This window comes from Microtus oregoni, unplaced genomic scaffold, assembly GCF_018167655.1.
Source record: "Microtus oregoni isolate MIOR12 unplaced genomic scaffold, Mior012 000077F_ref0000221, whole genome shotgun sequence".
Taxonomy (NCBI): domain Eukaryota; kingdom Metazoa; phylum Chordata; class Mammalia; order Rodentia; family Cricetidae; genus Microtus; species Microtus oregoni.
This window is the reverse complement of record NW_024544029.1, coordinates 748051-771325: the sequence shown is the minus strand read 5'-3', so window position 1 is coordinate 771325 and position 23275 is coordinate 748051. Positions and strand designations below refer to the sequence as shown.

General features: G+C 39.5%; 1 protein-coding gene across 2 annotated transcripts in view; it reads right to left on the bottom strand.

Moving 5' to 3' along the window:
* The window catches only part of Tmem117 (transmembrane protein 117), a 425555-nt gene that overhangs the window by 117097 nt on the left and 285183 nt on the right, over positions 1–23275 (bottom strand). The gene's annotated exons all lie outside the window — the stretch shown is intronic.

Below are 23275 nucleotides of genomic sequence, written 5' to 3'. Positions count from 1 at the left end.
CTATCTATCAAGGGGATTGTGCATGCACTGGCTATCTTCCCTTCACCCGGATGTGCATATTCTAGGGTCACATGTGCCCTGAGCAGCAGACATCCTAGAGTAACCCTGGAAGCACTATTTCTAATATATAAAAATTGGAAACTGCTTAAGTGTACAATGGCTGTTTGAGCTGGAGTCATATGTATAATGTAATCTAACTCAGCAACTGAACATGTACAATACAATCCTGACTAACTTCTATGAGAGGGAAAGAAAAGATGGGCTATGGGCGTACACAGATGGGAAAATGATGGCAACACATCCGCAGTTGGCGAAACCATGAAGAGAAGCAAGGATGTGGCTACTCTAGAGTCTAGACTGCGGTGACTTGCAATAGGGAAGGTAGACAATAAGAATGCTATGGGAAATCCATTGGGGGATATTGGGTGTGGGTGATGTTTTATTTCACGACTCCTTGGTGTGTCCCCAGAGTTTATCCACTATATAACAGCATATTTAGGTCTTTTGTGCATGTATTTTTGCACACATTCATATACACTCATACACACACACACACACACACACACACACACACACACACACACTTGGTTATTTTAGGAAAGGTTAAAATACCCAAAGATTCAAAGGCAACTGATGGTGCCACTTTTGTTAGGAATGAAGACCTTCACTGCATCTAGAAAAGCATGAAGGTGTGAAGAGAAAAGGGTGAAGCTAAAGACTCAAGGAGTTTTGTTAAACCATCCAAGAAATCTTATTTGATTACTTCTCATTATCTGGTGCCAGGTTCTCCTGCAGAAAAAGCGGAAAGGGGGTGGGGGTAGAGCAGGACCTGCTGGAATGGGATGATGAGTGTAGCAACTCAGCCACCCTCCTACTGGGCAGCAGGGAGAAACACACCCTCTGAGTAGGGAGTCTGTCGAAGCAGAAACTCTTTTAATGGTATCAAGCAGGCACTTATACAGGGTTGTAATGGGAGTGGAGAAGTCTGGGACAGGCCAAGGCAGAGTAAGGAACGAGGGCCAATAATACTCTGCCATGTTAGAGGTGGCTGGGCAGCGGCGGGTCTAGGCTGGGTAGCCAGAGACAGGTCGCCTCTCCAAACTCTAGCTAGGCTCAGGAAGTTATACTAGGCCTCACGCCAACTCAAGGTCAGCTCAGGAAATTACACTGGGCCTCACCCCTGGGCCTCATGAGACCCAACATTCTGGGGTTTATAAAAGCAAGAGGAAGCCATTGCTCACAGAGAGAGCAGGGCTAGAGCAAGGCTGGCATTGATATACCCTTTCTGGCTGCTAGTTCAGCGGGTACAGAGGAAACAAGAACTCAGACAAGAGTATCTGGCTGGCTGTTGTAGTTCAGGAGAAGAAGAAATGACAATCTGAAGTAGCAAAAAGACACAGACTGTAGGAGAGAAGAATTCACAGGCGCGAAAAGGATGTTCCGCCATGACTGAGTTATCAGAAAAGCAGGGATGAGAAGAAAAGGAAACCAAGCAACCTACAGTGCAGAGTTGCACAGAGAGGGAGCTGAAGGAAAAGGCAGGAGAGGGAAGGATGGAGGGAGAGTGGGGAGGGAGTAGGAGAAAGAAAGAGGAGGAGAGATAAAAGGAGGGAGGGGAAAGATGGAGGGAGAGAAATGGAAATAATGATTTCCCTTTGGGACTTTTCAAGTTTTGGATTCTCAGGGCCTTTCCTGTGACACCTAGGAAGTAACAGAGAGCACTCACTCACTCACTCACTCGCCTTTGTATTGAGTCTGCTGGTCTAAGCATGGACAATACAGTGTCAACTAGAGAGTACACTCCTATAACTCTATCACGTGCCTGAAGTCCATGCGAAAGCCAGGCAGAAGAGCAAGAATTCACATTTCATGTTTTTGAAATACAAAAAAAAAAAAACCCTATGAGTTAATAAAAGTGAATAGTTCCCTAAAACCATAGAATGTAATGTAAGTAAAGTGAACAAATATCAAACTAAAGGAAGAGACGGGGTGACACAATTGTTAGGCTAACGTAACAATCACTAATCAAAAGCAGGGAATGGGTGCAAGCTTACTGAGGAAAGACAATTCCTGAGCCAGTGACATGATACACTGTACACTTTGCTTAGTCCCTAACAGCCGGGACACAGACTGCTCAGAAATGAGACAGTGATGTTTCTGGGGGCAACATCTGGGCACGTGCATCATTGGCACATGTATGGTGAACATGACTGTAGTGCTGAGTTAGCTCATGGGGGTGATCAAAGGGGGATTTATAGAGTGGATGCTTATTTTGTTTACATTATTTTTATAAGCAAATTCCATCAACTTTGTTTGCGTTGATTGTGGCTCTCTACTAAACGCATTTGAACTAAAACCACCATTTCTCCCAAAAGCCTACACATGTCATCTACAATAATTCTTCTTCCAATATAGTTAACACTAACACTTGTTAAACATTATGGCTTAAGCATGGCGCCCAGGGGATGACTTAAACCACGGAACTGGCAGAAACCTGGGTATATACATCACTGGCAGCTTTATAGAAAGGCAAATGTGAGAGAAAAGCTTCCAAGCTTAGAGGGAATCCAGAAATAGGATTTAGAAAAGTGAACACAATGGAATCAAAGAAAACCTAAAAGTGAATCGCTCCCAAATCCCTGTGTGACAGGAGTTGTACTGTGTCTGCTCTACTCACCTGGGCTCTGTGATGTTCCTCTCTCTGAACCTATGTAGCAGGGAAGCTGGCTACATCTCAGACAGTGTGCAATATAGCTCACCCCTACACACGTGACTTAGAGTTGTCTTTTGCTTGGTGATTTGTTCATCATAACTAACAATGTATTTTATTCTTAGTTCTAAAATATGAGTTAGGGTTTTTAAGATTTTATATTCTGTTGCTTCTGGCTTTTCCTTTCTCTGTGTGACAGTTGACCTGTCTGAGATTGTTCCTGTGTGCCTAGTAGGCCCTGTCCAGATCCTCTCCTCCAAATCTGCTTTGTCACAATCTTTCCATGATGGAGGAAGGTCATTGGTTAAAAAAATAAAGAAACTGCTTGGGTGGCCCTCATAGGATAAAACATAGGGTAGGAGTAAACAGAACAGAATGCTGAGAGGAAGAGAAAGTGAGCTCAGACTCGACAGCTCTGCTCTCAGGGAGAGACGCCATGCTCCCATCTCAAGGGCAGACGCGAGAACTCTGCTCTCTAAGGCACACGCGATGAAGCTCCGACCCAGGATGGACATAGGCTAGAATCTCCCTGGTAAGCCACCTCGTGGGCTACACTAGAAATGGGCTAGTCTAAGTGCTTAAATTAGCCTAGAAGAGGCTAGATAGAAATGGGCCAAGCAGTGTTTAAAAGAATATAGTTTCTGTGTAATTATTTCGGGGCATAAGCTAGCAGGTGGCTGGGGTGCTGGGGACGCAGCCCCGCTGCCCTTATTACAACATTTCCATTATTAAATAATGCCACCAGAAATTGCTCAATGCCTAAGATTCATGTCATATTTGTGTGATCTCTCTCTGCTACTCTTCATGTCAGTCTTAGCTGCTGTTTTCTTCCTATAGTGAGACACGACAACCAAGGCAGATTTTAAGAGAAAACGTGTCATTTAAGATATGATTACAGTTTCAGAGGGTAAGCTCATGACCATCATGGCAGGAAGTATGGGCCAGCTATGGCATTTTGGAATCCAAAGCCCACAACTAGTGGCACATTCTCCCCCAACAAAGTTGCATTTCCTAGTCCTTCCTAAACAGGTCCACCAACTGGAAAGCAAACATTCAAGCGTATGAGCCTATGAGGCACCATTCTCAATCAAACCATCACAATGTCTACTTCTCTGAGACAGAGTCTAAATCTATGTCCTCCGCCTTATCTCCACTGCTACAATTTTGTGCTGCCAATTTGTCTGCCAAGGTCTTGACATGCATACTCCCCACCTGTAATCAGTCTCCCGTACAGCAACTATGTTTACAAGCTGGCTAACATTTCATGATGGCCTCCTGCCACATTCTAGGGGGAGTCCCCAGTCTCCACGCCACACCGTGTCCTCTCCTACTTCTTAGAACAATAATATCCAAGAGACTTCTCACCCCTGTTACTAAAAAGCCAAGCTATGTGGTCTAGTTTTATGTCGACTTGGCATAAACTAGAGTCATCAGAGAAGAAGAAGTCTCAGTTGAGAAAATGCCTTCATACGATTTGACTATAGGCAAGTCTTCAGGGCATTTTTGTGATCAGTAACTGACATGGGAAGGCCCAGCCCACTGTGGGTGGTGCCTCTCCTGAGCTGGTGATCTGGGTGCTACCCAAAAGCAGGTTGAAGAAGGCATGAGGAGCAAACCAGTAAGCAGCACTCTTCCATGGCCTCTGCATCAGCTCCTGCCTCCAGGTTCCTGGTGTTTTTGAGTTCCTACCCTGAATTCCTTTGAATGATGTGGAAGCATAAGCCAAACAAACCCTTTCCTCCCCAAGGTGCTTTTGTTCATGGTGCTCTGTCACAGTGATAGTGACCCTAACTAAGACGCACATTGGCCCTGTCTCTATTGGCAGAACCTGTCCAGTCACTCTCACACCGTTCCATAATGGCCTCTCGCAGGACCTACTATTCTAGACCTTCATGTGCCTAACCCTCTGCTCACACTGGTCTCTGTGTAACTACCTATGGCTAGTTAACATCCGTTTTGAAGTAGCTCTAATTTGGCATCATCCCCTCCTTTACGGTATTAACTACCACAAGATGGAAGCTTGGCTGGTATCCATCTATTCATGTTTGCATAAACCCCCTGACTGTAAACTCAGACCCTGATAGCACACCTATTTTGGTCTAAAATAGTGACTGACATATAACTGGAACTAATTATTTGTCAAATAAACAGATAAGCCCCTTATAAGAGCAATCTGAGAAGCCCTGTCAGCATTCTGTCCAGTGTTTTCATTTCAGCTCTTCCCTCTGCACTCTGCGTCACAGTGACCTCTCTCAAGGCTTAATGTGGTATCTTCCTAATTGGTGCCCTTGCTTTTCTCAGCATCCAGCGCAATCTTTAAATATGCAAATGAAATCACATCAGGCCTCTATTTAGAACTGCCCATCGCTTTCGATATCTCTTGGAAGAAAGCCTGGACATGAATGATGATGCAGCCTCCGGCTTCTTCTACCTCCGTCACATGGCTCCCTGACACCTGTAGCTCTCCCCAAGACTGTTTGTCTATTAAAGATTTTGGCTCTTGAATTTTGAATTTCAAAGCACTCCAGGCACACAAATGACTCCATGAACATTTATTGGTCAGTTGCTGTGCAGCAGGAACTCTGCAGGGCCTGGGAACAGACATCTGCCACCTCTGAGGAGACCAGCATTTAACTAATTAAAGTACAGCATAGGGCAGTGAGAGGGGAAAGTGGGGGTCAGGAAGCAACGATGCTGAGTCCACGAGTACAGCTGGGGAACGATGCTCAAAGAAGCACTTTCTGAATTGGAAAATGCTGGCCAAGGGCAGATTATGCAATGATATTATTGTTTGAGGTTAGCATACAAGACTTGTTCTCATTAATGCCTTCTGCCTTAATACATGATTAGACACAAAGACCTGTTTGACTGCACTAAGTTTCTAGCGACCAAGCTCACCTTATTCAAACTTGCAAATATTTCCAAAATCTAATATCCATTTTCCTGCTTTCATAAGCGTAATATACTAAACAAGATAGAATCTTTCCTTTCGTGACTTCAAATAATAAAGTGCCCCAGGGTCATGTTTCTGCAAGTTACTGCTGTGACTTGTAATGCAAATATTGAGTAGGTGGAAGATTGAATATAACATGTAATGAGCCAAAGGCACCCTGGGCCTAGGAATTGACTCAGTAAAAATCAATGCTATGAGTTTGGTTTTGTATTATTTGACTTTTTATTAAGAAGGAAAAAAAAAGAATAATTGCTTTGGAGCTAAGGCTATTTGGTTGGATTTTTTACTGTGTTTCTGCTTCTCTGCTCCAGCTGCTGAAACACAGTGCCAGATCCTGAGCGCTCACACACGGAAACTGATTTTCTCTCAGCTCTGGAGGCTTGAAGTCCACATTAAGGTGATGGTAGAGATGGCTTCTCCTGGAGCCTCCCAAGGCTTCAGGTGGCTGGAACGCCTTTTACTTTCTACTTGAGGTTTGCTTTGTAATTTACTCTTCTTATATGGGTACCAGTCACCCTGGAGGAGAGAACCCTACAGTGACATCATTTTAACTTGATTGTCTCCTTAACATTCTCATTCCAAAAGCAGTTGCACTCAGAAGCACTTCATGGTAGGATCGACCTACAGACTGGGAGGAGAAGCACTTATAGGCAGAACAATGTAGAAGCCAATGTGACTTATATATTATAAATACATTGTATAAAAACAGGTGTGTATATTGTGTATATAGGTAGATAGGTGATAGATAGATAGATAGATAGATAGATAGATAGATAGATAGATAGATAGATAGTAGATAGATAGATGATAGATAGATAATAGATGATAGATAGATAGATAGATAGATAGATAGATAGATAAGAGAGAGCGATAGAAAGATAGACAGGTGATAGATAAATAGATAGATAGAATGAGAGATAGATGATAGGTAGATGCAATGTTAACTAAATAGATAGATATAGATACATACATATACATAGATAAGTAATAGATAGATAAATAGATAGAGACAGAGAGATATACACATAGTTTTGCGGATGAGAAGAATCAATGATACTGAGCGCAGAGGTTCTTCTCATCAGTATGATGCTATTAGAACCAAATATATCCATATGTTCCCTAATAGTGTTTACATCAATGATAAACTACAAATAAGATGAAGTTTTCACAGCATATCACTTAGTGATATCATAGCCCTCTCTTAATTTGTATAAGGGCACTGTAATATCCACATGTTAAGGAAAGGACACAGTATTTGTGTTGATGAAGCCAATTAAATGTGAATTTCTCAAAAAGTATCTTCGTCGTTAAATTGCACATAACTAGGATTCATTCTATTTTCATGCTCTTTAAAGGGTATTTTCTATGGCATTGATTTCTATGACTCCATTGCATCATTATCCAGAATGACCCTTCTAAGGCTGAAGCCACACACATAGAGAAGACATCCTTGATGCATGAGTAGAAACAGGCACAATAAAGACATTTCTGAATGAACCTTGCCAGCCATTTTGCCAGTCCTGAGTTATCTATGGTGAGTCCTCTAATGAAAAAACTACCCTTCGCTCAGGAAGACATTTTTGTTACTGTTTCATTTGTTGCATAGTTAGAATGGTAGAATATATTAGATAAACTGAACAGACAGCAATAATCTTTGCCTCCTAAGGCTTTATAAAAAGTGTGATCGTATACTTACAGTGCCCAGCTGACTATCCCAGCTATATTTGTGACCTCCCTCCCTCCTCCAGGCCAGTCTCAGTTAAAGACTGGCTTCCCTGACATAGTCTACACATTAGCATGGATACACAGCAATCAAAGGGAATTATTTCCAGTTTGCTCACCTGCAATACCTACATTTTGCATTAACTTGTATTGCACAGAAACATCTCATCATATGGTCAATGATAAAGATATTTTTACATTGAAACTCATTTAATAGAAATGAATAATGAATATCTCAATATAACTTAAGTATAATATTAAAATTCTTTAGGTTATATAATTATATGTATAAAGATTTTATGCTAAAATGAAAACAATCAGCTCATTTGTTAATAGGAAAAACAAATTAAATTGTTCTTGATGATTTCAGCCTTGACAACATTCTGTTTTCACAACTCCATAAACACCCTTTGTTGCGATGCAACTGGAGTAGTTCAAGTGAGTGCCACCTATGTCTTAGTGTAGTTTCATGGCAATATTTTTGGCCTGTCATTTTCTCTCTGTGACATGAAACTTCATTTCTTAAATGCTATGTTAATAGATGGTTTACTGAAAGAGAATGCCAGCCAGCTGCACTTAGATGTATGAGGGGAGCCCTAAACATAGCATGTTCCCTCTTGAGTCAATAAAATATGTGGAATATGTTCCTGCAACACATCTGTTGTTCCATTCCATAGTCCAAATTACCATGACATGGAGAAGTATGTAAACACAATGAAAATGCTGCCCTTCATGTTTCTTTTGTATTAGGACTGCTCATGAGGATAGGGCTTCCCTCTGGAGGTGCAATGGGTCTTGATGTCTGTCAAAGGCATGGCTTGATATCAGAGGTGGACGTTGATGCAGGGCAAGAAAAACTCTTGCCTATGGAATGGGAAGGAATCTGCCTTTCAGTCATTCAGAAATAGGAAGAAAATAACACCTAGAGAGATGAGGAGGTCAGTCAAGAAGGATCTTATTCCCATCTTAGTTAATGTTTCTACTGATGCAGTGAAGCACTGTTACCAAAAGCAAGTTGGGGATGAAAGGGTTTAATTGACATCCACTTCCACAGTATAGACCCGCACTGAAGGAAGTCAGGGCAGGAACTCAAACAAGGGAGGAACTTTTAAGCAGGAACTGATGCAAAGATCAAGGAGGAGTGTTGCTTACTGGCTTGCTCCCCACAACTTGCACAGGCTGTTTCCTTAAAAAAAAAAAAAAACAAACCCTGGGCTATGGTACCACCCACAATGACCTGGGCCCTCCCTAATCAATCACTAATTAAAAAATTCTGTGTAGGCTTTCCTACAGCCTGATCTTATGGAAGCATTTTCTCAATTGAGGTTTCCTCCTTTTAGATGACTCTTTGTGTCAAGTTAATATAAAACTATCCAGTACATCCCCCAAACCATCAGAGTCCACTTTAGAAATGGAGGAGTGACATGTAATAATGACTACATGATGACTACATGTAAATGTTAGTACTGTGATATATATATATATATACACACACACACACACACACACACACACACACACATATATGCAGGCATACTTGAGAAATCATAAACTGAAATTAGAAGAATAACCATAAAAAACAGCCCCATGGGAGTTGTGTGATTACTGGAGGGTGATGCAGAAATAATCAACAACAAAATGCCACACTATAAACAGGGGATATATATGTAATAACAAAAGAGGGGCAGATTGTTAAAGAAAGGGATACAAAGCCTGGTTTTTCTTTTAATATTTATCTATGATCCCTTTCCTTCTAGGATAAGATGCTCCATGATCACTCCTTATATTCCTAGTCTCAGGTCCTGTGTCAGCTATTTCTTCTAGAGGTCCTGGTAACTTTAACTGTAGAATAATATCAGACACCAAATTCTAGAATCAAATCTTGGCTCTCATTCCTACTAAAGTGTTATTCTGTTTAATCATCTTGGAAAGGACAGCAAGAATATGTATCTATACATATAATCACATGTATCACATATATATTTCACACACACATATAATATATATTCATTGTATGCATATAGTTGTTAAGCAATAGAAAGACTTTCTAAGAAATGTACTGTTAGTGATTTATCTTTGGGTGAATATCATATGTTCACTTACCCAAATATGAATGATATTTTCTACTAGATAGTTTTGATTCCTAGGCTAAAACACATGCAGCATTTTATTGTACTACATACTACAAGTTGTTATAATGCAATAGTTGATGTCCATTCATCTAAAATAAATATAAATTGAAAGATATATAAAAATGTACTAGGTTGCAGGAATTCCTACCTCTATTATTAGTTTATGGGACCATTTTCTCATGTGGGTTGATACTGGCTGAAGTGCTACTACATGGCACATGATTATATTGTAAATCATACATACACAGGCACATCTAAAATTATGTATTTGTATATGTACCATCATACTAAGCTCAACCTGAGCTCATAATGATGAGTGTGACTTTAATCTACATTGGAGCTTTGCTTTATACATAAGAAATTTGGCTTCAATCATCATTTATTTACTACATGTAATTTACTCATCACTGTCAACTGTTACACACATGAAAAATAACATTGCGAGTTATAGTATGATTGTTTATATTTGGATCCTCTCATCTTTATCTTCCTTCAGCTAGATACACTTGCATTGAAAGAGCATGCTGACACTAATTCAACATTTCCTTACGATGTCAACCATAGATAAAGAAATAAGATCATCCAGAATCACAGAATTTTATGATGCAAAGAATTTTGGATGCCATAGACTCTCTTCTTGAAAGAGATGATGCTGGGTCACTCTCTCTAGTAAAGATTTTCAGCATGAAATGTGAACTCACTCTTTCCCAATGAGCAGAGCCTGCCATTGATGAACTCTAGTGTTTGATGACTCCTCATTTCCAGTGTTTATTAGGAAAATGCAGTGGTTTTGTCGTGATTGTTACTGTCAATATATGACATCACCTGGAATCTTTATTTTCAATCTTACAAATGCATTTTACAGAAATTAGGTTCTTGAAAACCCTGCAGATAAACCAAACAAGAAAACTATCAGTGGATTTTCATGTATGAACTTAAAGCAAGCTTCTATTAATACATCCTATCTATTGGTGTATTAAACTATATATTGCACATCTTATTTTCTTGTAATCCCTATAATTGAGAGAAAATTACATACAATTACATCAAGTTACTCTACACAGAATGCTTTTGGTTATTACTATCAGCTCATAAGAGCCCTTACATTGGTATATCCAGCCATCAGTACATTCTCTTACTTTGAAGTTTATGATTATTTTAAACAAGATCAACCAAAAGAACGCAGGGAAGAAATGACTATTAGACAGGATTCAGCAGCTCAGAGAACTCATTGGCCCAAGGACATCAATTTTGTGACCTTGGGTAAGTTGTTCCTTTTTTATTTCCATTTCTTTGCCTAAGGAGGGTATTAGACCATAAGTAGGGAAACACCATGACTGTTTTGGTGTGTGTGTGTGTGTGTGTGTGTGTGTGTGTGTGTGTGTGTGTATGTGTGTGTGTGTGTGTGTATGCTTGTGTGTGTTGTTACTGAATATGAATGCTTGTGAGTGCATGTTACTCTGGTCATACATGTGGAGGTGAGAGGACAACTTTCAGGTGTAGCTCTTCACCTTCTACTTTATTAGAGTCAAGGTCTCCACCTCATACATCAGATAAGCTGTTTAGGGAACTTATGGGCATCTATATCTCAACCTTTCTACTTTCAACAGGAGTTCTGGGATCACACATGTGTGCGCCATTGCATCCAGTGTGTCTTTTGATCCGAACTCAGACCCTTAATCTTGTACACTGACCTGACCCATCACTCCATTCATGGCTCTTAAATTTTTATGCATTTTAAAAAATCCAACCAGAAACCATTTTTAAAGAGAAAGAAAGGATCATAATAAATGCATGTATCAAAAACATGGTTATTAATGGACAAATATGTTACACAACGGGGACAGTTTTGTGCAATAGCTTCAAGCTTTGAAATCAGCCAGACTGCACTCAGATCTCAGCTTTGTCATTCACTGCAAACAAAACCACAGGATTTTGTCTTCAAAACACTGCCAAGAAGGGCACACAGTCTGTAAGGCAGATGTGCAGATTAAAGGAAGCCACGAACACAGCGGGTCTAGTACTTGAGACAGAGAAGCAACAACTGTCAGGTTCTGTCTGGTGTGTGTCTGATATGACTGATATCTTTCTGCCTTCTTCATCTTTAGTGTTTGTCTTTCTTGTTCTAAGTCACTCTGTGTTGAATGAGAATGAGGAGAGAAGGCACGCTTTCCTTGTTTAAAGGAAAAGCGTTACATTTGTCGCCACTAAATACAGTGTTAGCTCTGGGGGTTTCATGTAAGATCTGCATCGTGTTGACATACAGTCCTTCCACAGCTATGCTGTCAGCAGTGTTTTCCTGATTTGAAAATCACAAGGGATTATTAGTTTTGTGTGTTTTTCTGTGCATAGTGATCATGCTATTTCTCTCCATTATGGTGTTGTGATACACTGATCGGCCTATCAATGTTGAACCACCATTATTACCAATAAATAAAACACAGTTATAATACATAAATCTTTTTTAAAATATTTATTTTTAATCATGTATACATGTGTGTATATACATACACACACACACACACACACACACACACACACACACACACATATATATATATATATATATATATATATATATATATATGGGGTTGCGCACTAGTATACAATGTCATGATATATTAAAGAGGACATGAGATTACTCCACAGCTCAAGTTACAAGTTGTTGTGACCTGCCTAACATGGATGCTAGGAACTGAAATCAGGTACATGTCCTTAACTGTCAAGTCATCCCCTCAGTCCCAATGCATATCCCTTAAATGTGCTATGTGTACTGTACTTTGTTTCCTAAGGAGCTTTTTAAAAGTAATTTTATGTCTTTGTTCAGCAAGGTCTGTTTCTGTTCACTGTTGCATATCTAGTAGAATTCCTCTTCCAGTAAACAAATCACACACACACACACACACACACACACACACACACACACGAATAAGGTAAGCCTGTCTTTTTACCTGGCTCACAGCAATTATCTGCCTAGATTATACATTGGTTTAGAATGTGAAATGCTCAGTTTGTGCAGACTTTATCAGAAAATTCTATTTAACCAATATGAAAGCAAACTTGGAGTACCTCCCTTATCAGATCTGAGGCACCTCTGCCTAGTTCCACCTTTGTCCGAAGAAGATTTCCTCAGAGCCAGGCTAACAACTCTTCCCAGCATGCAGGTCATTGGGTATGCGAAGGCCTGGGCCACGGAATAAAGTTCAAAGTCAGCATAGGCAACTTTGTGAGACCTCATCTCAAAATAAAATAAAATGGGGCTAGGGATATAGTCTACTTGCTTAGGGTATACACCATCAAACTTAAAGTGTGGATCCAAGGAACAGCTGCTTTCTGATTCCGGGAAGAGATCGATCATTGGTAGGGACCCTCATCTTATCTTGTCTTCAGTGAAACTTGGCCTCGCTGTCCATGGTCCTAGTTTTGCTCCCTGGCCCACAGAACAAGGTAATGACGTGCTTTCCCTTGCTAACAGTAATGAGCTGCCCTGCAAATGACAGCAGAGTGTTAATTCTTAGCAATTCTAGCTCTCAGCCAATCAGCTATGGATTTCCAGCAGTGACCAGTGAAGCACAGAATTGAGTTTACGGATCACCAGACTCGGATCCAAACCTGGACACCACCGATGCAGAGATGTGAGGGCAGCCAGATGCTCCTCACAGACATCAGAGCTTTATTGTTTATTGGGTCTATAAAATGCTAGCCAGTTATGATTCAGACAGTTCTAACAATGATTGACAACTATGTTTAGATAGTTATTCTCTAAGTAGAAAATCTTAATTCAAGCAGAAAGCTTGGTCATAGTCCACAAAACCAAACATCTTTCTTCAAGGAGGAGTTTTTAAAAGGCATTTATTTCTCATGTGCACACACACACACACACACACACACACACGTGTGTGTGTGTGCATGATGTTGTATATGGATCTGCTTATGTATGGAGGTCACAGGTCTATTTGTGGGAGTAGGTGCTCTCATTCCACTGTTTGGGTCCCAGGGTTCGAAGTCAGGCCATCTGGTTAGGGACCAGGTGCCTTTATCCAATGAACTAGTTTCCTGGCCCTCTAGCTCAAGAGAAACTTCTCAAGACATTCCTGCACGTGTCTACATGTAATGTTACAACACTCCTCTCCTCACCACTGACCCTGAACATTTGGGTCCTTAAGGATCTTCACTAACAGGCATTTTCTTTCAAATATGTACAACTCCAAGGGCTATTCCTGATGCTAGTCTGCCTTTCAGTGAATGGAAGGATGGGCTACACTAGGGGTTACTATTTAAGTGATGCAGGATGAGCTTGTCTGTCTGTTTGTTTGTTCTGTTAAACTCCACTTACCTTTAAGACATAAAGATCTATATGACCCAAATGTTCATGGTCAGGGACGGTGGAGATGTTGTCATAGGTATACACCCTTCAGTGTTTAAATGACCTTTACAGTTGGGTGTTGCAGATTAAATTATTTAAAATTTGTTTTTTATGGTTTTCAGCTATATCCTCCGTCTGACTTGGCTTTATAGATATCACAGAGCATGGCACTTTGGGAATCCCTGACCATAGAACAGAACTCTCCAGAAGACATGGAATGTTTGCTGTCTGTCGGACACCATATTAAGTCCTGGGACACAGCAAGGACAACAGTCCTGCTTCCAAATAGTGGGATAAGGTAGAAATGTGTATAAAATGTAATCACCATGTTTGATTTTAGTACATTTTAAAAACACCTAGTGGTATTTTAACTGATAATATTGTGAAGTATTTGTTCTTTATCTTCCCACTAAGTGAAAACAATTAAACAAATAGTAAATGTTTGCTAACCAATTTAAAGATGGTTTAATATGATGCCTATGTAGCGACATGAGCTTATTCTCTCGCATAAAAATGTGTTGCTGTAGACGAAACAAGCTACTTCTATAGAGTAATAAGCTGCAATGTGTATGTCCTTCTGACCTTCTTTTTCATGTTTCAACTGTCCTCATACTTCTCAATTCCTACTCTGCTAGTCACAGATTAACTTAGAACAAGCTTGGCTTCAAACAGCTTCATTCTAGAGAACCATTTTGGCCAAGGTCATTTTCCTCAGTGTTTAAGACCATGAGAGCTCAATGCTGGGACTTATGTCACCCATTGCTGGCATTTGGCTGTGGATGCTATAGCATGCCATGATAAACACTCTTGGCATTTGACACAATTTCCTTAGGGTTTCTTTCTTTCTGCGCACTCTCCCGCCCCTCCCATCTCCGTTACGAGCACTCTCTCTCATTTGGAGACTCGTCATCTCTCCAGGTTTGTAACCTGATGTATGTTTTTCTTATGCTCTATTACATTTCTCCACACACCATCTGCATGCAGCTGCCACCTATACAAACTGCAAGTATAAAATAAAATATATTTTTCATACACTACTGTCATAGAACTTACTCCCAAGATCCATACCCACATGACTGACTATTGAGTGTCTCTGTTCTCCATGACTGGGCTCACTGTGCCCCACTTGAGACTTTGCTTCTTCGGTGGTAGCTCCTATAGCAGGAAACAGCTGTCCATCATCGTCCACTGAGCTGGGGCTCATCTCTGTACACTCAAAGCTACCATCGACTTCTCCTCTTTCTAATCCCCAACACTTAAGCAACCACCAATTCCTCCCCGACATGGCTCCTTCTTATTCAGAGATGACACTTCAGGTCTACTTCTTTACAAAACCAATTCCAGCTCACCTAGCACATCACCCTTGTGCCCTGACAGTGCCCACATCCCAGTTCATTCTCCCTCTTTTCTTCTCCCTGCCTTCTTCACTGGACTGAAATGACATTATCCTGATTTTGTCTTTCAAAGTTATATTCTCATAACCACAGCCAGCATCTGCTGCAGGAAACAATAGGCCTTATAACAAAATTCTAATTAACACATAATTAACAATAATAATAAACAATGAAGCCAGGCCAGTGGCTTAAAAGGCTCTGTTTCTAATAACTATGTTACATTGTACTCAGTATTTAATAAGTAGTTGTTTTTAAGTAGATTATTTAAAACTTGGCTAATTTTAATTCAGGAATATTAAACTTACAAAGTCATGAGTTGGGTTGCTATGCAGTCATAAATGATTCCCCAAGAGTTAAATTTATCTGGCAAGAATATAGGTCATTTTTCAAAGTGAATGATTCATATCATATGCTAACAAAGTAATTAGATATCAATAGGTTTCCATGTGTGTCTGTTTGTCCAAATGTGTGTATGCTTGCATGCGTAAATGTATCCATCTATGTGTGTAATTGTGTGCATGCATATATGTGTGCTTCTGTGTGTGAAAATGTATGTATGTATATAAGTGTACATGTATGTGAACAAATGTCTGGATCTATGTGAATGCATGTGTATACAAATTAATATGTACCTGTGTATGTATGTGTACCTGTGTGGGCACTATGTGAATACACGTGTGTATGTGTGTATATATGTGTGTATAAATGTAATGTATGTGTATAAAAATACGTGCATGTGTACAGATGCCCATGTGTCTGCATGTACAAATGTGTGCGCATATATGTAGAGGCCAGAGGACAACCTCAGGTGTCATTCTTCATGTGCTGTTTACACTTTATTTTAGTCATTTTATTTTTAGACATGATCTCTCACATTAGCCAGGAGCATTCCAAGCAGGCAAGGCCAGCTGGCCAGAAAGCCCCAGAGCTCTGCCTATCTCTACCTCGTCAGCCTGAGATTACACGTGCGTATTACTTTTGTGACATAGGTTCTAGGACTCGGGTCCTCTTGTTTGTGCAGTGAGCACATTACCAACTGAGCCGTCTTCCCAACCCCTCAGTTACCTTTTAGTCAAGAAGTAAGGAGCTTATGTCTAACAAAAAAAAAAATCAGCTGGAGCATTAGCTTTGGGTATTTCTATTTTGAATACCAATAAGTAGCCATCTTTACCATGGTACCTGCTAATTTATTGTTAAGGAGAATGATTTACTAGGTGCAGGCATTTTAGTTTGAAAAAAAAATGGTTTGTTTCTACTCAATTACAAAGACAGTTTTCAACCAGAGATAGATATTTAATTAAAGAAAAAAGAAAGAAGTACACGGTGTATTAAATAATGATACTCACTCTACCATAACATACAAAATATGAAATATTTTTTCAGAGAGAGCACGAGCAAAGAACTCAGGACCGCAAGGGGTACACCCCCACACTGAGACAATGGGGATGTTCTACTGGAAACTCACCAAGGCCAGCTGGTCTGGGTCTGGAAAAGCCTGGGATAAAACCGGACTCTCTGAACATAGCAGACAATGAGGACTACTGAGAACTCAAGAACAATGGCAATGGGTTTCTGATCCTACTGCAACGCACTGGCTTTGTAGGAGCCTAGGCAGTTTGGATGCTCAACTTACTAGACCTGGATGGAGGTGGGGGTTCCTTGGACTTCCCACAGGACAGGGAACCCTGATTGCTTTTCGGGCTGGGGGGGGGGGACTTAGTTGGGGAAGGGGGAGGGAAATGGGAGGCAGTGGCGGGGAAGAGACAGAAATCTTTAATAAATAAATAAATTTAAAAAAATGTTGTCATAGAAACTGGCTAGTTATTTCTATGGGTAAAAGTGCTGATCACCAAGCCTACTAACATGAGTTTGATATCAGACACCCACACACATAAAGATGGAAAGAGAGAACCAAATCTATAAATTGTCATATGACTTTTGCACACAGTATAGCTTGTATACACACGCACACACACATGCGCACACACACGCACATGCACACTCATGAATAAATGAGTGTTTTAAAAATAAATATCAAGGTTCATCAGGTTTGATAAAAATTTGAAAGTACTATGTTTTTTTCTTATTCAATGTTGAATTATTTCTATATTATTACTAATAGATTGGTACCTAGTCTTTGAAAAACAATTTTTATTAATGAGTAACACAGGACTTCATCATACAGGTTCACTGGGCATTAGAAGTTCACACTATTTTAGGAAATTATTAAATATGAATATGAAGTTTATTTTATGTGGTTATTAGCTAATGGTCAATATTTTGACCTCAGTAAAAATTAAAGCAAAATTATTCGCTTGCCTCCATCTTTGCCTCGCAAGAGAAATGATATTATGATATTCAAAGAGGTATCACAGAGTAACAAAATGTGTGCTTTTGTAAAAAAGTAAAGAGAAACCTATTGTAATCATATAGGTCATGATATTATGTCTGCAAGGATGCTAGTAACACGTCTTCCTCTCTGGCCCTTTCATGATTCTTGGGCATTTTTCTTCACTTTATTTGTTATTTGTTTACTATATCCCTGCTCTTTTGAGTCAGGATCTCTTTTAGAACAGGCTGGGCTCCTTTCTGCTACGGAGCAGAAGATAACCTGGGTCCTCCAGCTTTCCATGTTCCGAGTGCTGGAATGACAGGGACCATCACACCAAAGCCAATGATTTTATTTTATTATATTATATTACATTTTGTTTTTGTTTTTGTTTTTTTGAGAAAGGGTTTCTCTATAGCGTTTAAGCCTGTCCTGGACCTAGCTCTTGTAGACCAGGCTGACCACAAACTCACAGGGATTAACCTGCCTCTGCCTCCCGAGTGCTGGGATTAAAGGCATGCACCACCACTGCCCGACCAAAATATTTTATTTTTGTTATCACATTAATAGCATGAATTAAAAATCAATAATAGTTGATTTGCTATGTAGTGATATTTATATGTATTTTAATGAATAAATCTTGCCTGAAGATCAGAATGCAAAGCTAAGCCACTAGAGGCCAGGGATTGGTGGCACACACCTTTAATCCCAGGATGCCAGACACAGAGGCAGATAGATCTCTGTGAGTTCAAGGCTACCTTGGGCTACACAAGAACAATCCAGAAACAGATCCAGATGGTAGCGACTCACACCTTTATTTCCAGTGTTTGAGAGTCATAGACCTTTAATTTCAGCACAGGGAGGTGGAGACAGGAGCAATATGGTTGTGCAGATTGAGGAATATAAAGAAGGAACTCAATGTAGTGTGGAGTCTGAGTATTTTGGAAGACAGGAACTCACCCCTCCAGGCTGAAGATTTGGTAGAGGTAAAAGGTCTCTCTAGTGGTTTGCTTCTTTGTTTATCTGATCTTCAGGTTGAACCCCAATATCTGTCCCTGGGTTTTTATTATTCATGCTACATCTGGTGTCTAACATTTGGGGTATGAATTAACAAAAAAAACTGTTTGTCTGTGGCTCTGAAACCACTAGCATAGACTGGAGCTACACATGGCCAGAGTCACTGTCCTACCAGTTAGGGTTTTCTTTCTTTAATACTGGAAGGCTCTCCCTGCATCCCCTTCTCAGACTGCTGCCAATCTAGGTAGCTGTCTTGGAATCTAGTCAGGATTTTACTGTTCTACACAGCAGCAATAAATCTCGCATCTTCATCATCATCATCCTCAGCAGATTTGGTAAGATAATTGGAAATTCTTAAAGGGAGAAACCATTTTAAAAAGAAAGCTTTTTGCCCCACATTAAAAAATGAGGAAAAAACATTACAATGGAGGAATTTGGGTATTTGTATGATAATATGCTAGACAGTTTGAAAATAGAATGATTAAATGAGAGGATAATTAATTTATATGGGAGTTATCATTTTTATTTTATCACTAAAATGTTGGCTAATCTGAGTGCTAAGATACAAGTTTTAGAAAAACTTAATAAAACAGATCATAGGGATATTCAAATACAGAGAGACGAATTTAATGGAGAACCTTTTTCAGCATTGCATTTTAAGAATAGGGAGGAATATCTTAAGGTTTTCAAACAACAACTTTTAACATAATCAGTAACCTTACAGCAATTGCCAAATGATAGAGGCTCTGTAAGAACTGAATGGATTCCTGTGCCAATCTTATATTTAAAGAGATTCAAGGAAGCAATAGTCTCATATGGCATGCACTGACCTTTTGTGTGAAGCAATGTTAAACTCATGGTCAGTTTGTAATAAAATTATTTCTAAAGACTGGATAGACTTGGTTAAAGCTGTTTTAGAACCTGGCCCAAAATTACAGTAGAGTACCTGGCTCAGAGAAGAGGCAAAGACTATTGAACAATGGAGTAAGCTAGAAGTATGGAAATCTCCCAAGATTAAATTCTTGAGGGAGGAGATAAGAAGGAAGAAAGAAGATTGAATCATTTACTAAAGTCATATAGGGCCCCCAAAAAGCCTTCATTCATTTCATACAAAGATGGACTTGAGCAGTAAACAAAATGTTATCAAATTCAGAAGCTAGACAAATAATATTTGACTCTCTGGCTTTTGAAAATCCTAATTCTCAATCCAAAGTCCATTAAAAGCAAGGTCAGCACCTTTGGAGGAATGTATCCAAGATACAATTAATATAGCATCTCATAGCATCTCATGAACATGATGATACTTGGATAAAAGAGGTGATTTCCAGAGGTTTGATTAAAAAAAAACTGAAATGTCAAGTGTTTCAATTGTGCCAAACAATGCCACCCTACTGCACGTACTGGCTTTGTGGGAGCCTAGGCAGTTTGGATGCTCACCTTACGAGACCTGGATAGAGGTGGGCAGTCCTTGGGCTTCCCACAGGTCAGGGAACCCTGATTGCTCTTTGAGCAGATGAGGGAGGGGGACTTGATCGGGGGAGGGTGAGGGAAATGGGAAGCGGTTGTGGGGACGAGGCAGAAATCCTTAATAAATAAATAAATTTAAATAAAAAAAAGAAGGTAATGTAAGCACATCTAGAAACAAAGTTTTTTTTCCTACGCATAATTTATTCAGAACACCCCACCCTTCTGGATTATGTAGAAGGTGGGGCAAAGGCAGGCATTGGAAGGTAATTGTTTGCCAGAAGGAAACTCCTTGAGAGGCCTCTTGTAGGCCCCTATGTCAAAATCCAGTACAGTCGTTCCCTTCCATTGTAGAGGAAACTCCTTCCCAGAGCAGTTAAAGAACCTAATGTCTATTGTAAGACACCATACTGCCCTGGATAACAGAACATCTATAAAAGAGAGAACAAAAAAAAAAAAAAGTTCATTAGAAACAATAAAGTGAGTATTTTATACCTTAAGAAAAGCTATTAAAGAGTCAAAGTGAAACCAAAGGATTATGAGATTAATGGCAATAAAGTAGTCCTTTATTATTTGTTTTACTTCTGGTCCATATCAGGTTGCTCTTATGACACGGGACAGAGATTATGGATTTTACTTTAATAAGCTTTCTTGGGTTTAGAGAAGGAGAGGACCACACTGCCAACTTTAGTCTTTAACTGGACTGGGACTACAAAAAGACAGATTCTCTATTCCTTAGCCAATGAAAGCAACACATATATAGAAGAACCTTTCACATCACACACAGGCTCTCTCTCCTCACTTTTCCTTTCTAACCTACCTTCTCCCACAGCACAGTCTTAACCAAATGCTTTGCCACTATCTCATTTGTACTATCATCTCTGTTACAATCTGTGTCAGTGATTTCCTTGTCACTCCCTGTCTAAGCCATAAGACACAAATACCAACTTTTAGCTACAGCATTTTGGGGACATTTCTAAGGCTATGTTTTTGCATACAACAGCTTGGACTAGTTCTTGTTGCTGCATTCAACAGTGCCCAACCCCAGTGTCTTGGCACGTGTTTACACCACATGTCCACTGTGTTGTTCAAGATGCTTGGTTCATCCTACATCCTCTCAGCAAGACACACTTCAAAGGTGACTCACTTCTCATTAGAAACTAAATGCATCTACTTAGAAGTGACATGTACCACTCTGAGTTACAATATCATTGTTCAGAGCAACTAATGTGACTTAGAAGGGGCAGAATGGACAACCCATCCCCCAATTCCTTCTATCAGTCTCTCCCCTAATCAAATGCAATGTATTCTCCTTGGTAAAAACAAATAAGCTGTCAGTATGGAAAACAGAATGCAAAGATGCTTCTCAAGGCCAAACCAACTGTGCCTCTGGAAAATAAAGACACAGATGACACCATGAACATCATTTTCCTTTTGTTGTCTGCTCTTTTACTTCAGACATGACAGTGAAAATGGCAGCTGGTAGGCCCTTGAATAAAATTGGAAGTGAAAAAGACATTTTCATCCTTAGATCTTTTTTCTTTTATGTTATGAAATGGTCTAGGGAGTGGCTTTGGAAGCCATCTGCGAATATTCCCCTTTGCATCTAGTATTTCCAAACACAGTCATGATTTAGTATTTTCCCTGATGTGAGAGCCCAGTGCTGCAGCTGCCTTGTCTTTGCTGGTAGAAATGAAACCATCACCTTCACAGGGAAGTCCACTTGTCACTGAGGCAAGGAAGCAGACAGCCAGACAAGGGCAAGTGATGACATTCCAGTGGGATTTGTGAGTTAAGAAAGTAGAATATCTGCACATTTTATAGGCTTGTGCTGTTCATTCTGCCTTGCATGACCACACTGAAACTCACAACAGTTTCCTTACTAGACCTCCTGCTCCTACATAGAGCTTAAACCAATTCTTTAAATAACTAGAGCAAAATCAAAAGGAAACATCTTTTTCTGAGTGGATGATACAAAGCATGCAAATGCTCTCTTTTATTATTGAGATGACAAGTTTCTCAAATATCAATTTTTTTTCCTATTTTATCTCCTAAGGCTAAGAAGAAAACCAAATGCCCTTTATTCTAGCTCAGTTCCTTTTCATGACTTGTATGAACACAAAAGAAAATTTCTTTGCTTCCCATATGATTTCCATGTTCATTTCTTTGCATTAGATTTTGCTTAAAAAAAAAACAAGATACTATGGTTAAGATAATCTAACCACACCAAAATGTATAAAATAGAAAAGTATCTTAAAGTGGAATGTTTCTCCCATTGTTTGATATTTGGTGGTTGGAATTACAACTTTTGAATTACACGGAAAGACCACACTCAAATATACTACATATTAATAATTTATATGAACAATAAATAAGTTTAAATTTTAATTTGGTCTACATATAAGATTGTATTTTAGGTAATAACTATAACTAAATTATTACTTTAAATCAATTAACTATGCATTTGATTAATTCATTGGAAGTGTGTCATCACTTATACTAAAATGAAGTCTTTATATAAAAGAGATAGACAGTATATAGATTTGAGCAAAAACTTTCAAAGAAAATGATATTAAGATGATTTAGGAAGGATTTAGGAAGAATCAGATATGCATTCCTCTGAAAGAATTGTAATTACAAATACCTCTGGTGGGGCTAAGGAGGTGGTTGAGATGTAAAGTGTTTGCTGCACAAACAAAAACATCTGAGTTCAATATGCAGCACCTACATAAAAGCAGGACATAAAGATGCATGTCTGTAGTTCCAGCTATGGGGAGGCAAGAGCCCTAGGATTTGCTGACCAGCTAAACTGTCAAGCTGTGGGTTCAGTAAAGTTTCCTGTATGGAAGAATACAATTGGAAGAGAAAGGGTTCAGGGTGCTTTTGGGGGACAGACTGGAGGATAGATTCCATCAAAACATTATGCATACAAATAAGATTTTCAAATAAAAGAATTCTTAAAAAGGAGTAGATGAAGAACTATTGACTAAAGTCCCCAGTATTACCTCGAGCCTCCAGAAGCACACATATGTACACACAACACTCACATGCCTATGCTCCCCTCACCCATGCACTCACACATGAAACCAAACCAAAATAATACAAAGAAAGAATAGATAATGACAAGAATAACAGGGACTTCAGATCTCTATATGCAGGGGAACTCTGAAACACTTGGCCCTGATATC